This window comes from Artibeus jamaicensis, unplaced genomic scaffold (genome assembly GCF_021234435.1).
Source record: "Artibeus jamaicensis isolate MK-2021 breed Jamaican fruit bat unplaced genomic scaffold, CSHL_Jam_final contig_432, whole genome shotgun sequence".
Classification (NCBI taxonomy): domain Eukaryota; kingdom Metazoa; phylum Chordata; class Mammalia; order Chiroptera; family Phyllostomidae; genus Artibeus; species Artibeus jamaicensis.
The window spans coordinates 9,730,795-9,746,432 of NW_026521828.1; the positions used below are offsets into that span (position 1 = coordinate 9,730,795).

Here is a 15,638-nt window from a genome sequence, read left to right on the forward strand (position 1 = left end):
GTACCAGAGCAAGTAACTTTGAGAAGGGTTTATAAGCATTTGGTACATTCCTACGGGATGCAGGCCTTGGCGTGGCTGATTTCTGCCATCTTTGTTTATTGTTATAACTATCGATTATTTCTTTAGTTTCTCTGCTTCAGGAATCTGATTGGAAGGATCCGGGTAGAGTGCATTCACTTCACAAATGTCAGCAGCACACAGTAGTGCTGCATGATTTCAGGAAGTCCTGAGTGACCTTGGCTCAGTACCTGTCCTCTCCTGTGGCCCTAAGGCTGGAGGAAGCCCCTAGAATCAACTCTGTCATTGTACAGATCAGAGACCAGGGTCCAGGGAGGGGAAAGTACTTGCCCAAAGTCACAGCTGGTGAACGGCAGAGGCTGGACTAGACAACCAGGTCTCTCGACTCCAAACTCTGTTCACTTTCCCACAGTTGTATGGAATCTTGCAATTTTTCTAAGTTAGCTTATTTGGTATCAAAATCTTGTAATTCATAAGGGGTTATATGTGTCAAAACTTACTGAGCTGTGCACTGAAAATCTGCACAGTATATTGTTGTAAATTTAGCTTGGTGCTTAAAGATTCTATTTATTTATTTATTTATTTATTTATTTATTTATTTATTTTAGAGAGAAGAGGAGGGAGGAAAGGAGAGAGGGAAACATCAAGCAGTTGCCTCCCGTATGCCCCCTAATGGGGATGGAACTCAAACCTGCCTGTGCCCTGAGCGGAAATCAAACCAGTGACTTGGGGGACGATGCCCGATAACTTGGCTTGGTTTTTTAAAAAATGATACAACGTATGGCAGAGCCCTGTTTCGTGAGAAGGTCAGTGTGTGACGTCAGCACTCAGGGCAAAGATACTGTGTAGCCTGCAAGCTGCTGGAATGTGCTATGGGAGGCAGCACATTGGAGCCCGCAGTCTCGCTGACGGAGCTCCGGGGGCATGACCCCAGCCTGCTGCTCCTTCAGAGAGTCTGGATCCGCTGCCAGCTGGCAGGCAGAGGTCAGGTTGTGAGGAAAAGAACGACTTTCTCTGTAGGGTTGTATTCAGCAGGGTGAGAGGTACATATGTGACCAAGCCTGCCCAGGGAAGGGTAGTTATAGTGTCCCACCTCAGACAGACAGACAGACACACACACATACATGTGTGCACCTACTGAGCAGATTCCTGGAGCAGGTTGACAAAGGGCCTGGAGCTGGGGACAAAGATCTGAGGGTCCCTGGGACCCAGCAAGTGGAGTCAGGGAAAGTTCGGGGTCCCTGAGGGGGAGGTCTGGGGGGACGAGGGCTGAGGGCGGCAGGGCTGGAAAGCTGGAGCAGTGGGGACACCGCCTTCTCGATGACAGGGCAGGGGTGGGACCCCAGGCAAGGAGCAGATCGAAAAGAGAGACACGAAGATGACACCGAAGCCTCTACCCCACGGTAGCCTGTCTTGATAGACACAAAATTTACACAAGCTGAATTTGCACTTTTGAGGTTTTATTTTATATGTAATTAGAAATCACTGCTAATAATTAATGTTAACATAACAATAACAGTAACGTTAGGGCAAGTTAACCTGTGCCAGGCTTTTCCCGATTCTCTCCCATAATAACCCTGTGAAGTAGGTGCTATTGCTAAACCCACCCTGCAGAGGTTAAGTTGCTGGTGCAAATGCACTTCTAAGTGTCAGTGCTATGTTCAAACCCACAGCAGCCTGATCCCAAAGCCTGTGTTACGGACAGCCTGGCTATTCTGCGACACACTTAGCCGTCACCCTGTTCATGGCTCCCTTCATTAACCACGAACATATAGTTTACGCGTTACTTAAATTGTTCAGGCAGCACCCGTACCATTCTCTGGTGGCTGTAGCACATCTGTTCAGAGATAAGACAAAGGTCGACTTTCCTCTCGAAGTCCCAAGCCCTGTAGCACTCCAGGAGGGTCCAGGCAGCTCATGGACGAGACAAGCCTGGGGGCTGGGGGTGGTGTGGGATTGTGGGGCTGTACCCCGCATACCCTTCCTCGTCTGTGCACCAGCTGCACCACACACTGCAGCAGGACAGCCGCCCTGCTCCCAGGACCCACCCCAACCTCAGGGGAGGGCAACGCGCAGGCGGGAAAGGCTGTCAGATACGGTCATTGTAACAATATGATTTATCTAGAAAGAATGATTGCAATTATGTAATTAACACTTTCTGTTCAGACATTTTCATCTCTAAGGATCTCTCAGTGTCTTACAGATTATTTAAATATAGATCACATACATTGCTGGAGACGAAGTCTATAGTTTCAGAAGATAATTACAATTCCCTCCCCCTTGGAATTAAGAGAATTGCCTCTGGGATGAATATCGTGCCCACCAGACAGATGAATAGATGGATCTCAACCAGAGAATTCTAAACACAGTGCTGGAAAAGATCTTGATCAATTTGTGCAGGAAAAACAAATAAATATCCAATAAACAAAATACCATTTGAAAAAAATCCCCTGCTCATGTGGAAATTATTAATTAATTACAGCACTCCGCTCCACTAAGCCCAGACTAGTCCTAAGAATCACTCTCTATGCACCCCCCAATCAGAGTCGAACGCTGCTTGCTATCCCGAAAATGTGTCTCCTCTCAGCCTTCCAATGGGACAGAGAAGGGACTGAAGTTCAGAGAGGTAAATTAACTTGCTCCAAGTCACACAGTCAGCAAGGCACAGCTGAGGTTTTCAAATTTCTGCTTTTATCTTAATCTCTACCCTGATTCTTGGCTCTGTTCAAAATATATTCAGTACTTGGTAGACTACAAGTTTTGCACCAGGTTGCTCTTTCTTGAATGAGCTGTTTGGGATGCCTCTGCCAGCGATGTGCTTCGTGACAATGGGCCTCTTTTAACCACTTTCAGCATCAGGTGTTTGCGCATCGAAAGTGGAGCCGGTAATCTGGGTTCATGTTCCTGCCTCTCTTCCTAGCAAACTGGAATGCTCTTTTGAGAAATGTCTGCTGCTTAAATTTCTTTGACTGTGGGGAGAGGATCAGACATTTTGAGAGCAGCTTGTCTGGATGAGGCACTGAGCGCCTGCCGCAATGTGTTTTTGCTTTGCTACAGAGTAAAACAATGAATCAGGACACTGGCTGGCTACTACGGCATCTGACTACGGTAAGGCCACGTGGAAGGAAGTGGCCTTTAAGCAAGACTTAGGGAATCAATAGGATTAAATGTTTCTTTTGGTTATAAAAGTAATACATGGTCCTTATACAATGACTGGGAAAGAAACTGTCAAGGGAAAAAAATCACTCTTATTTCCTTTATCCATAAACCATGTCAATATTTTGTTTTATGTTTATCTTCTAATAGCTTTTTACCGCATACATACATCAGTGTTGAGTTTTTATTCTCCTTTTACATGGTGTTTGTTAATCTACACATGTGACTTTATATTTTGATTTTATAAAAGTCTTAATATACTATGAGAGCGTTCCTTAACCCGGTAGTTCCACTTTTTTTACCTAGAACAGCCAACAGAAACGCACGCATGCCTATGTTCACCAAAAGGCGTGTGCACTCAGCCCTCTTATAACAGCCCCACCTGGAACCGACCTGACTGTCCACCAACAGAGTGGGCAAACACATTGGAGCACTTACACAAAATTGAAACTGTACCGTATGAGAATAAACCAGAGCCACACGCAGCAATGTGGGTGAATCTCACAAACAGGGTGCTGAGCAAAAGGGGGGCCAGACACAAGAGAGAACACCCCATATGACCCACTGATGCGGCCACCGTATAAGATGTTAGAACCCGTAGGAGCAGGGCTAGTGACTGGAAGGGAGGTAGCTGGCTGTAGGTCACACAACACAGCTGACCCTTGAACAACGCAGTTTGAGCTGCACAGGTCCACTTACATGTGGATTTTTTCACTAACTACAGTCGGCCCTTTGGATCTGCAGGTTTTTTTGCCGCATGCGGATTCAGACAACTGCAAACAGAAAACAGTATTTTCACATTCCCAACAGTAGTTTCCTAACTGTGGGTGGAAAATATTGTTTGGATCTGTGGTTGGCTGAATCCACAGATGCAAAGAGCCGACTACAGTTAAGGGTTTGGGGAGTCAACGGTTATACGTGATTTCTGACTGTGCAGAAACCCTAGCCCCTGTGCTCTTCAAGGGTCAAATGTTTAAATAGTGGGTGAAAATGTATCAAGCTGTACATTCACATTTATGACTTGTATACTTTTCCATATGTGTACTATATATTACAGCACTATATATTAATGTTTTAAAGTAAGCCACAGGAGAAGCCCAGATTCAAAAGGAGGAAAAACAAACTCTTTCTCTTGATGGGAAGAGTGGCAAAGTCACATTGCAAACAGGCACGGGTGCAGGAATGGGAGGAGCTGTTACAGCCGTAACTGCAAACCATCCGCCCGCAGACCCACAGCATCAACCACAGCAGAATGCTCTTTGAAAGTAAACTCCTTAACCATACCCCAGGTCTGCTACACCCAAATATCTGGGGTGGGAGCTGGGAATCTAAAACTTGAACCCTGCTCCTCTTCCTACCCTAGCCCAGCTACTTCACAGACATTAAAAACTTGAGAACCATTAATCCACACTCACATAATGTTTATTCTCATTCGTCGCTCTGAAGATATCTTCCTATTGTCTCCTGGCTTTTATGATTTCTGTTGAGCACCTGTCAGTTTTATTATTGGTCCTTTAAGATTTTCTTCTTACCCTTGGTTCTAGTTATGGGCCCTAGTTCAGGCTTGTCTGTCTTAATTCTGCTTGTTTTTGTTTTTGTTTTTGTTTTTTCAAAAGATTTTATTTATTTTTAGAGAAGGGAAGGGAGGGAGAGAAAGATCCATCAGTTGCCTCTCACATCCCCCCAACCAGGGGCCTGGCCTGCAACCCAGGCATGTGCCCCGACTGGGAATCGAACCAAGTGGTTCACAGGCTGGTGCTCAATCCACTGAGCCACACTTGCCAGGGCTGCATGGGATTTAAAGTGATTCTTCAATCTGTAGCTTGATGTCTTTCACCAACTTTGGAAAATTATTGACCACCATCAAATATTGCTTCATTTCTCTTTTATTCTCTCCTCTCTTCTTCCTCCTCCCCCTCCCTATCCCCGTTCCCTACTTTCCTCCCGCTTCCTTTTCTTCTCCTCCCTCTCCATCCCCCACTCTCGGACTTCAGTTACAAGTATTTAGACATTTGCACACGTTCCCCATGACTTGTTTCTGTATATGTCCTGTAGTCGGGGTACTTCCTACTGACCTTTTTGTTCACTAATTTTCTCTTTAGCTGTGCTACTGTCCTGTACCGCACTGTTATATCCTCTTACTAAGTTCTTAACTTCAGTTACTGTATTTGAGGCTTAGAATTTTCACTTGATTCTCCTTCATAGATTCTAATTCTTTGCTAACATTCCCCATTTGGTCACATAATTTCTTGAATATATTCATCATATATGTTTTAAAACCTGTGTCTTATAATGTCAATACCTGGACCTTCTGTGAGCCTGTTTCTTTTTATTCTAAGATTTTATTTATTTACTTTTCAGAGAGAGGGGAAGGGAGGGAGGAAGAGAGAGAAATACTGATGCGAGAGAGAAACGTCAATTGTACACACCCTGACTGTGACTGAAACCACAGCCCAGGCCTGTGCCCTGACTGGGAATCAAACCCGTGACCTTTCGCTTTGTGGAATGATGCCCAACCACCTGAGCCACACTGGTCAGCGCGATGAGCCTATTTCTATTGTCAATTTTTTCATCTTGGTGCTCAGGCATTTGGTCTTTACTGAGATGTCAGGTAAATTTTGATCTGATGCCAGATGTTGTGTATGAAAAAATTATAGGAAAATTTGAGGTTCTGAAAAACCAGAGAGATTTTTCACTTTTGCTTCTGGGAGGCATTGAAGCCCAAGTCCTAAAGAAATTGAACTGAGCAGGTACTAGTCTTCAATTTTGTTGGGGCTAGTCTATTTCTAATTCACCTCTCTTCCTAGGGTGGAGCCCTCTGAGGGTTGCATGTGAAGGCCTGGCGTGCTTATTAGGGAGATTGCTCTTTGGTGAACCTGGAAGCTTTATAACACCTCCAGATGCTCTGCTCAGCTTCCATCCATCTCCTGAGAAACAGCGGATGCCTTGACAGGCAGGGTGGCAGCTGAGCCTGGGGCTTACCTCTCTGCATGTCCCTTACTCTGGAATCTCCACCTCCTCGGGTCCCTGTTGCTTTGGTAGTTCTCTACTGCCTTCAAATACACACGCACACACACACGTACACACATACATTTATTTTGTTCAGCATTCAGCTCTTCTAACAATTCTCAGTGGGAAGGTGGTCTTCAACTAGCTAGTCTATAATTATTTTAAAAACTCTCGCTCACCTAGCATTTATTTACATTGCATTCTTCAGTGGGCAGGGACCATGGCTTATTCCTCTCTTTAGTGCCAGGGCTCCCTTGCTTTAAGTTCTAATAAATACCATTTGAATACATGAGTAACAGTTTATAAATTGCTTTCACTTTGACAATTTTTAAACTGTAGGGAGAAAAGGAATGACCTTTCTATAGTCCTCAACATGGGGACCAGAAAAGACTTACTCAAAGGTTCCCTGACTAACCAGGACTCCGGGCTAATCCCGAACCAGCACAGTGCTCCCCCTCACTGGGCCGGACTGCACTGTGATATCATGGTCCAGAACTACGTGGGCTTGGGTGTCAAGCAGGCCTGAGTTTGCATCCCAGTTCTGCCACGTACCAGCTGTGTGGCCTTGGACAGGTTTTAGATGCCTCATCTGGTAGAGGGGAGATGATAATAACAGGAGCTCCTGCAGACACTGCTGTCGTGAAGATTACAGTGGGTCAGTGTGTATAAAGCACATGGCAGAGTCACTGAATCTGCAAACAGGAGTTAGTATTTAGGGGAGGGCTGGCGCTGTGCACAGGGGCCTTTTTCCTATGGGTTGCAGAGGTAGTGCGGCAGCCAGTGATATCTCACCATGGTTTTCTCCCCGAGGGCCCGGGGCTCTAGCCCTGGAGCCTTACCCTTCTCTCCGGGCACACTGCCCACCCGGAGTCCTGCTGATAACCTCATCCCCGTGAAGGTGAGGGTGGGGTAGTCCTTACTTCTTAGGGGTCTCCAGGCCCCCACTGCCTGCTTCCCTCCTGCTGAAGGCTTTCCTGAAGCCTAGTAGTGAGGGCTGGATGGAGAATCAGCAGTCCTGCTGTCGGGGAGCCCACATCTTCCGCTCCCACTAGCCCCCAAACAAGCCCGTACAGCAGAGTGGTTAAAAGCACAAAATCCAGAGAAAGACAGACTTGGGTTCAAATCCTAGCTCCACCATTTCCCAGTTGTGGGGTCTTGGCTAAGTCCCTGAATTTCCCTGACTCAGTTTCCTCATCTGTATAATGGAGTTGATAACGATAACAGTGCCTACTTATGGAGCTGTTGGAAAGATTAAATGAGGCACAATAAACAGTACCTCTTACTTTTTCTCAGGTCACTTCCCCCTCGAATGTACAAGGCAGAGGAACTAGCACAGATAGAACTAGAACCTGTGTCTTCAGACACTCCCTGTCTCCACCTTTGCCCCCACCACTCCTGACAGTACCCGTGCTTTGGGGTTGAGGCCAGGCTTCCCAACTTCCCCCTTCACGGTACATGACAGCATTTCATACCCCTCGGTTTAAACTAATGGGGATGTTCGAAGTCTGAAGGTCACCATCCCATCAGAGTTGGGGGCTCTGGTTACCCCAGGCTCCACCTGGCCACTTGAGACCCGAGGGTTCTAGATCTCGACACTCTTGTATCTTTTCACTGTCCCCTAGCTGCACACCTTTGGGGTAAGGTGTTGACAACCTCTGGTAAGAGGCAGCATTGCATTGGCCAGAGTGACACATTAACCCATTGTTGGTAAATCACTCTTGGACCAGTTACTCAGTCTTCTAGTGGGAATCCAGAGGTCAGAGGCCAGAGCATGAAAATCAGATGTTCGTTCCAGTCCAGGCTGTGCCTCAAACTCGTGTGATCTCGGATAAGTCATTCCCTTTTCGTGGGATTTCCTTTTCCGTCTCAAGCAGAAAGGAGTTAGAGTAGAGGAAAGATCCACATGGCCCCTTCTAGCTCTGATATTCTAAGAATCAGGGATTCTATGAATTCCCCATTGCTTGGCTGTATTTTGTTCCTGGTGACCTGGTTCCTGCCTCTGGTTCACAAAGTGTAGCAAATGGTAGACACCCTCCCACCCCCAACCCTGCAGTTCCTCCCAGCTCTATCCACTTGTTACTGGCTAGTTTCTGAAAATAACCCCATGTCTGGCCCAGACAGAAGGCAGAGCCAGACACATGCCCTTCCCCCATCAACGGAATCCCTCTGAGTCCCCTGCGTGTCCAGCTTTCCCCTGACCACCCCATCAGCACCCGGGAGAGAAGCATTCCTACTGCCCTGAATCATCTCTTCTTCCCACAGTTCCCAGGGTTTGCACAATTGTCTGCGCGCATGCAGAAGGCAGGGGTGACTCCAGCAACAGAAGCTCAGCAGCCGCCCTGTGGGAAGAGGAAGGGAGGCTGGAAGCAGATGCCCGAGAGTCTGGGTTGCCACGCTCTGGAGGCTGAACTTGGCCTTGTAGGCAGTGGGAAGACACCACAGACCTTGAAGCAGAAGGACAGGGTCAGAATTAATGGTCAGAAGGTGTTAGGACTCCACAAAATTAGACTGGAGCAGAGAGTGAGAGATTGGGGGCCGTTAGAGAAATGCAGGCCGGAGAGGTGACATGGCAGTAGGCACCACAAAGAAGAGGAATTTAGGATCAATTGGCAGACTGGGTGACTGACTGACTGGTTGTTCAACCACAAAAGGGACTGTGTCACTGTGCTGGGTGACTGGGATTATACTGTCACGGTGTAAAAGGACTATTTGGCTTGTTGGGATGGGGAGAAGACCCCACTGAGGGCTGAGAAAGGGTCTCAGGCTAAGGGACAAATACATTCAAATCCCTTCAGTGGTTCTTGATACTTCTTATAACTTTCTCTTATTTGGTCCTCTCAACCCTCAAGTACTGTCTCTGTTAAGCAGATGAGAAACTCAAGGTCATGGCAGACCCGGGACCTTGAATTCAGGTCTCCTGACTCTTGGCCCCAGAAGACTGCTTCCCTGAATGGTTGGCAGCAGAGGGAGTAGGAAGTTCACCTCCCTCCACCTGCCCCCCTCCACGGCCCCACCCCAGCCACTGAACAGCATGTGTCTAGCTCAGTGGTTTTTGAGCAGCGTGCTGCAGAATTTGAAAACGTGCCAGACCTGACTATGTAGTCGTAGTTAGGGGCACTGACCTCTTTTCCTTTAGATTGTCAGATAAAAAATCGACAACAGCCAACCCAAGAATAGCTGTCCAGTGTGAATGAATCAAAATTATACCTATTTCTTTGTTAGATCGGCAAAAAATGTATTTTTAGGTGTGCTGCAGGACTTTAGTGATTCGTTTCTGCATTCCACAAAATGGAGAAGGCAGAAAATCGCTGCTCCGCTGTATGTCATCTGAAGCGGTAGGGAGGGCCGAGTGCAGGTTTGTGACATTCAGACGCAAACGGGCGATCCCTTTTTCACAGAGGAATCTTACATAAACCACTAAAATGAGCTCAAATAGAAAAGAACTCGCTCTGGCTGAGGCAGAGGGGGTCGATGCAGAGCTGTCTGGATGGCTGGCGTGCTTGCCCCCCCCCCCCAGTTGCAGCCTCCGTGAGCCCTCCGGAACCCCCAGGGTCCCACGGCCCGCAGTTTGCAAACTCTGGGCAAGCCGACTCCTGTTGGAGCATCCTTTCCGCCTGTGTCGGCAGACGGAATTCAGGAACTTGGATGGAAGAAAATTCTACCTTTATTTTCACTAACCTCTAACTCGAGCGAAATCCTGTGTTCGCTTATGAATGCAGACAATGACCACAGTGATACTGACAGTTCCTGTGACTGTCACCGGGAGAAATCACAGATGTTTTCCTATCATATTTTAGCCTTCGTCGATTTCTGGAAATACCAGTTATGCTCCTCATGACTTTAAAACTATAGGTTATTCTACTTGCTGCCAGATCTCCTTAAAATGTATTAGTAAGGGGGCACACGGTAGTCTATCACAGAGATTTAAAAATATCTTGACAACTGTACTTTGGTATGATGGGTTTCCCTTGTAGTCCTGTGTTTTTTATTTTACACACTTAAAAACATTCTCAGAAGGAGCCTACAGGCTTTGCCAGGTTGCCTGAGGAGTCCGCGGCATCCATAAGGTTAAGAACCCCTGTCCTAGGACTTCGCATTCAGAACGGAGGGGCCTGGGGAGCGTGCGGAAGCCTGCCAAAGAGGGTATGTAGGGCCTAGGGTCCCTGGGGGCCCCGTGCTCCGATGTGCACTCTCTGAGCCCGAGGAAAATGAGACAGGAAACTGGGGCAGGAGCAAAGGGACTCTAAGAAGTGGAGCAGAAGCCAACAGGCCAGGCTGGCAGGGCTCGGTCCAGTGGGACAGAACAGAATTCCTTAGCCCCAGTGCCAGCCAGGCTTCTGAGGGGAGCCAGGACGCCTGGCTCCTAGCCTCGCCTCCGTCACTTCTCCTTCCCTTTTCAGCTTCCTTCTCTGAGCTGATGCAGTGGCAGCAGTAGTGGCCTCAAGGTCAAGAGAGACCCTGTTCTGGATCTTACTCTGGATCTGCCTCACCTTGCTGAGTGACTGTGGCCGAGTCATGTTTCTTTTCCAGATTCGTTTTCATTTCTGTATAACTTTTGGCATAAAGACTGTAACAATACCTTGCCATGCCCTCAATAGACATTGATGATAGGTCTCAGCGCATGATCCCTCCATGCCCTTAGGTAGCTGCAGAAGCCTTTTCAACACTCTACCAGTTAGTTGGAATTAGCAAATGAAGTGAAATGTATTTGCTACTATTGGACTAAATGATCTACAGCCAAGGCACCATCCGCATTCCTACCACTACAATTCCAGGACTCTAGAGATCGGATCTCAGAAATCCAAGTAAGACACTGGGTAGATGAGAAGGCCTGTAAAACATGACTATTACTGAGCTGTGTGTGTGTGTGTGTGTGTGTGTAACAGAGAAAGAGAGAACGGTCTCAGCTGAGCTATCAATTTTCTCTCATTCACCCTACAGCAAAAATGGGGTCAGAATAGGACACTCAGATGATGAAATCTCAATCAGCCTCCTTGAGGAGATAAACAGAGGCACCTGGAAGTCAGACTCTCTTTCTTAAAAGATTTTATTTATTTATTTTTAGAGAGCAGGGAAGAGAGGGAGAGAAACATCAATGTGTGAGTTGCCTCTTACATACCAGGGACCTGCATGTGCCCTGACAGGAAATTGAACTGGTGACCTTTCAGTCTGCAGGCCAGTACTCAACCCACCGAGCCACACTGGCCAGAGCAGAAGTCAGCCTCTTTGATCAAAGTGTTGGGAATGGGCATCATACCAGGATTCGTGCCACCGGCCCAATATGTCCTCAAGTGTTTTGTGTTACAAGGAACATCAGACATGCAGCGCAGTGGAATTCTGGTGACACAGTGTAAAAAACACTGGCAAACTCCTGGTGTCATTCGCACAGACTCTGGTCACACACAGCCAGGTGGCCAAGATGTGGATGTGCTGGCGACTGGTGGCTTCTCCCCCAAGCAGCACAGAAAGCCACTTAGGAAGTTATTTCAGAGTGCTAACTTGTTCAGGTTACAGCTAAAGCCCAGAAAGATACCATAATTGACCTAAAGTCACAGCCAGTTTCAGCCAGTACTAGGACCAGGGCCAAGGTCTCCGCAGGCTCTCAGGGCCGGGCTGCTACCATAAACACAAAGTGGTCTGGGTGAGTAGTAGGGAGTGGTGGGGATTGTGGCATACGAGAGGTCACATGTCCCATTTAAAGGCAGCAGCTTATAATCAGTTCAAGCTGATTATTTGCATATAAGAAGGTGAACCCATAGTGCCACATCTTTCTTATGATTTTTTAAAGAGAAATCAGAGTCTGGCTGGGTAGTTCAGTTGGTTAGAGAATCATCCTCATATGTGAAGGTTGAGGGTTCAATACCTGGTCAAGGCACATAGAAGAATCAATCAATGAATGCATAAATAAGTGGAACAACAAATCGATGTCTCCCTCTCTCTCTCTAAAATTAATAAATAAAAAGAATTAATAAAAAAGCCAGGATCTGGATTTTTATATTAAAATGCCTGTTTTCAACTGTCCACATCTAAATTTTTTAAATGTTAAAACAAAACACTGTGTAGACCAAAGGAAACACACCTGGCGATTTCAGCATTGGGCCTGATTTGCAGCTTCTGATGGGATAAGTAAGAGCCCAGGCTCCGGATTTAGACATAAAAAAGATCTGAATCCCAGTTCAGCCACTTGTTAGCTGTGCAGTCTTTTTTGTTTGTTTATTTGTTAGATTTAATTGATTTTTTTAGAGAGAAGGGAGGGAGAAAGAGAGAGAAAGAAACATCAATGTACCTTTTACACACCTTCAACTGGGGACCTGGCCCACAACTCAGGCATGTGCCTCAACTAGGAATGAAACTGGCGACCTTTTAGTTCACAGGCTGGCGCTCCACCCACTGAGCCACACCAGCCAGGCCTGAGTAATCTTATTCAAGATTTGTAGCATCAGTGCTCCAATTTGTACCATGGGAATGATATAAGGGGTTACTAGGAAGATTCAACGAGGTAATGAATTTAAAATACCTAGTACAATCATTAGCCCGTGGCAGCTGCTCAGTATTTCCTCCACCGAACAGCCTGGAAGCTTCCTGGTGGTTGTAGAAGTTATCCATACCCAGTCCATCCACCTCAAACTGATTTTTCTCCGAGGTGTGGGTGCCCTCCATCCATGGAACTCTAACTCAGACACCCAACGCCCTTGAACATGCTCACACACACCCTGCACACACCCTTGGGAGGCTTTTCAGATGCCAAGGCTGGTTACCAAGGAAAGGTGTTTAGGAGGCTTCCCTGGGGCAAAGCTGCAGGCTTCTGGTGTTGTTAGAAGAGAGGCCTTTCACCCCCACCCCCAGCAGGGCGCTGGCTCACATGGCCTCTCGGGGGGTCGTTACAGCATTAGAAAATTTTCAACTTTAATTTTGTTAGCTGCTGTGCACAGGTACACAGCTTTCGTGCATCACCTGCCCAAAGGGGTGACTGCCCCCTGTTCACCAGACACTTCTGTTCTCTCATTCCACCTCCTTTTCCTGCTGCCCCACTGGGTGGGGAGGGGGCTCACTGTCACAATCCCCTAAAACTGATTTGCTTGGCAGGGAGCTACAGGGGATGGGAGAACAGGGGGAAGAAGCTCAGATGAGGTGCTTGGTACCTTGACAGCCCACCCCTTCCCCAAGCAAGGAGCAGCAACAGCCCGGTGACCTTGAGGGACTGCGCTGGTTCCCAAGTACTTGCTCATCCGGTGTCACCCTGGAGCCCCTGCTGCCCCAGATGGGGGCAGGCGTGTAAGGAAATGGACCCAAGTGTCTTGCTCTGAATCGGTTTATCCATCCCACTCGAGCCTCCGAGGATCAAGGGCCCTCCAGATCTGGGACCCTCTGGTAGAACATGTGGTTTCTGAGTCCTGTCCTGAGCTGTACCCCCAACTCAACATCAACAAGGGCCACGGGGGGGGGCCAGCACTTTTGACATTCCCCTCACTCCCCAGCCCACTGCAGAATTTAGATGAGACTGAGGCATAGAAAAGTGACTTGCTCCCGAAGTCACCAGTAGGTCTCACAGTCTGTATTCGAGCCTAAGACCTTCTGACTCCAAGTCTGCGCTTTAATCACATGTTATACGGCCTTCTGCATTAGAGCCACACTCCAGGCCTGGGTTTCTGTTTCAGGAGTCATTAGAAAATACCACTACTCAGTGAGCTGTTCCCCCTGCTTTTTGTTTATATGAGTCTATGTTTCAAAAAGTCCCAATAAATAGTATTTCAAAAAGTAAAAGAACTTAACAAGCAGCCACGATTCCATCATAATCAAAGCTTCCATGAAATTCACTATTTTATTTGGCCTTAAGAATAATTTTGGTAGGCAAGCATCGCCCGGATTACAATGCCCCTTTTGCAGCTGGGAAAACTGAGGTTCGGAGAGGTTAGGCAACTCGCCTGAGATCCAATCCTTTCTCCTGATTCCCAGCACAAGCTGTGTCCACCATATACTCCCGGCTTCCAGGCCCTGCACTCACTCTTACCTGTTCCCACCACCCCTGGCCACCCCGCAGCGGGGGCCTGAGGGAGACCACAGACCCCCATCCAGGCTCCCCAGCCTCAGCCAGAAGTGGGAGGAACCCAGTGCAGAGGCTCCTGGGAGCAGTCCAGCCCCATATAAGTTTTCAGGCCAAAGGCTTCCACTTTCCAGAACACATCTCATGTGTGAAGCAGCATTGTAGAGACCAAATCTGGGTTTGAGGTGTGATCAAAGTATTTCTGCCTGGTGCCCACATAAACCATGCAAGCTAGATCTGGGGTTCCCCCACCTAGGGTCCCCCTTCTCTAGAAATTGCCCACAGGTGCCCTATTTCTCATATTTCAAAAGGCCAAATGAAAACCAAATATTAATTCCAGATAAGATCTCACAGAGACTAAAACACCACATTTCTTTGCTTTTGGTTAAACTTACATCAGCTCCGTAGTATCACTATGTTCCTGCTGACCAGAAACCACTGATTGGCCACCGTAGGGCCCCAATTAACGTAGAAGGGGAAACAGCAATTAATGACATTACATAACAGGTACAGCTTGGCAGATCCGAAGCTTTCAAAACAAGGGGGTGTGGCCGGAGAAAATAATAAAAGGGAAAGCTGACGTGGACGTTTGAGCTCCTTATTTTCCCAGACGGGGAACGGGAGGCTCAGAGAGCTGGAGGAGCCTGCAAGGTCACACAGCATGGCTGGAACCTGCACCCGAAGCTTCTGCCCATCAGGAGAGGCCTCTGCCCACCACACCCTGCTATGCTGAGGTTCGAGAAGCCAGAGCATCGAGACTCACCAGGGGTTGCTGAGGGGTCAGGACAGGAAAACGTCTTCTCCCTGGCACCAGTGGGCTCTTTCCTGGCGGGCAGCTGCCAAGGCCACGTTGCCTTTCCTCCCTGGGTGTCTGCCAGGGCAGCTAGGTCTGGAAGCCTCCCGGGAAGGTGGCTCTGGGTGAGGTGAAGGAGGCCTCCCTGAAGAAAGCACCCTCTAAGACCCGGAGTGACCAGGCCCCGGGGTCACAGTGTGGCCACGGAGGGCTTAGTTACTCAAGCCTGCCTTCTGGCATCCAGGGACCTCTCCAGGTTGCACGGCTGGTTTTCTTGCCAACTGCTCGGTGCCTTTAAGAGAGTGATCGCAATTCATTGGCTGAGTCAGGCTCCCCCTACCTCTTTACCTGAGCAGGTGAGAGCAGCTAGGCTAGGGGCAGGCCAGGAACTCAGGTGAGTAAACAAACCCTGGCAACCAACTGGCTCCCCCTTTTCTACACCCTGGTCCTCTGCTTCCTTTGGTGCCCTTACCCCTAACCCCAGGGACAGCCTGGGAGCAAAGAAAAGGCAAAACATTCTGCAAAGTGCTTAGGGCTGTTCAGTTCACAAAGCTTCATTATCTCACAGTGAGCCTGGACCAGTACTGTCAACTTGACTTCTCTTGGGGATGGAGAAAC

At 47.9% G+C, this 15,638-nt stretch overlaps 1 protein-coding gene across 1 annotated transcript in view; it reads right to left on the minus strand.

The window, feature by feature from the left end:
• The window catches only part of LARP1 (La ribonucleoprotein 1, translational regulator), a 74,196-nt gene extending 59,116 nt beyond the window's left edge, over positions 1-15,080 (minus strand). Inside the window, exon 1 of the mRNA XM_053665861.1 lies at positions 14,991-15,080. The gene's annotated coding sequence lies outside the window, so the exon portion shown is untranslated. The remainder of the gene's footprint in view (positions 1-14,990) is intronic.
• Between the last annotated feature and the right edge of the window lie 558 nt (positions 15,081-15,638).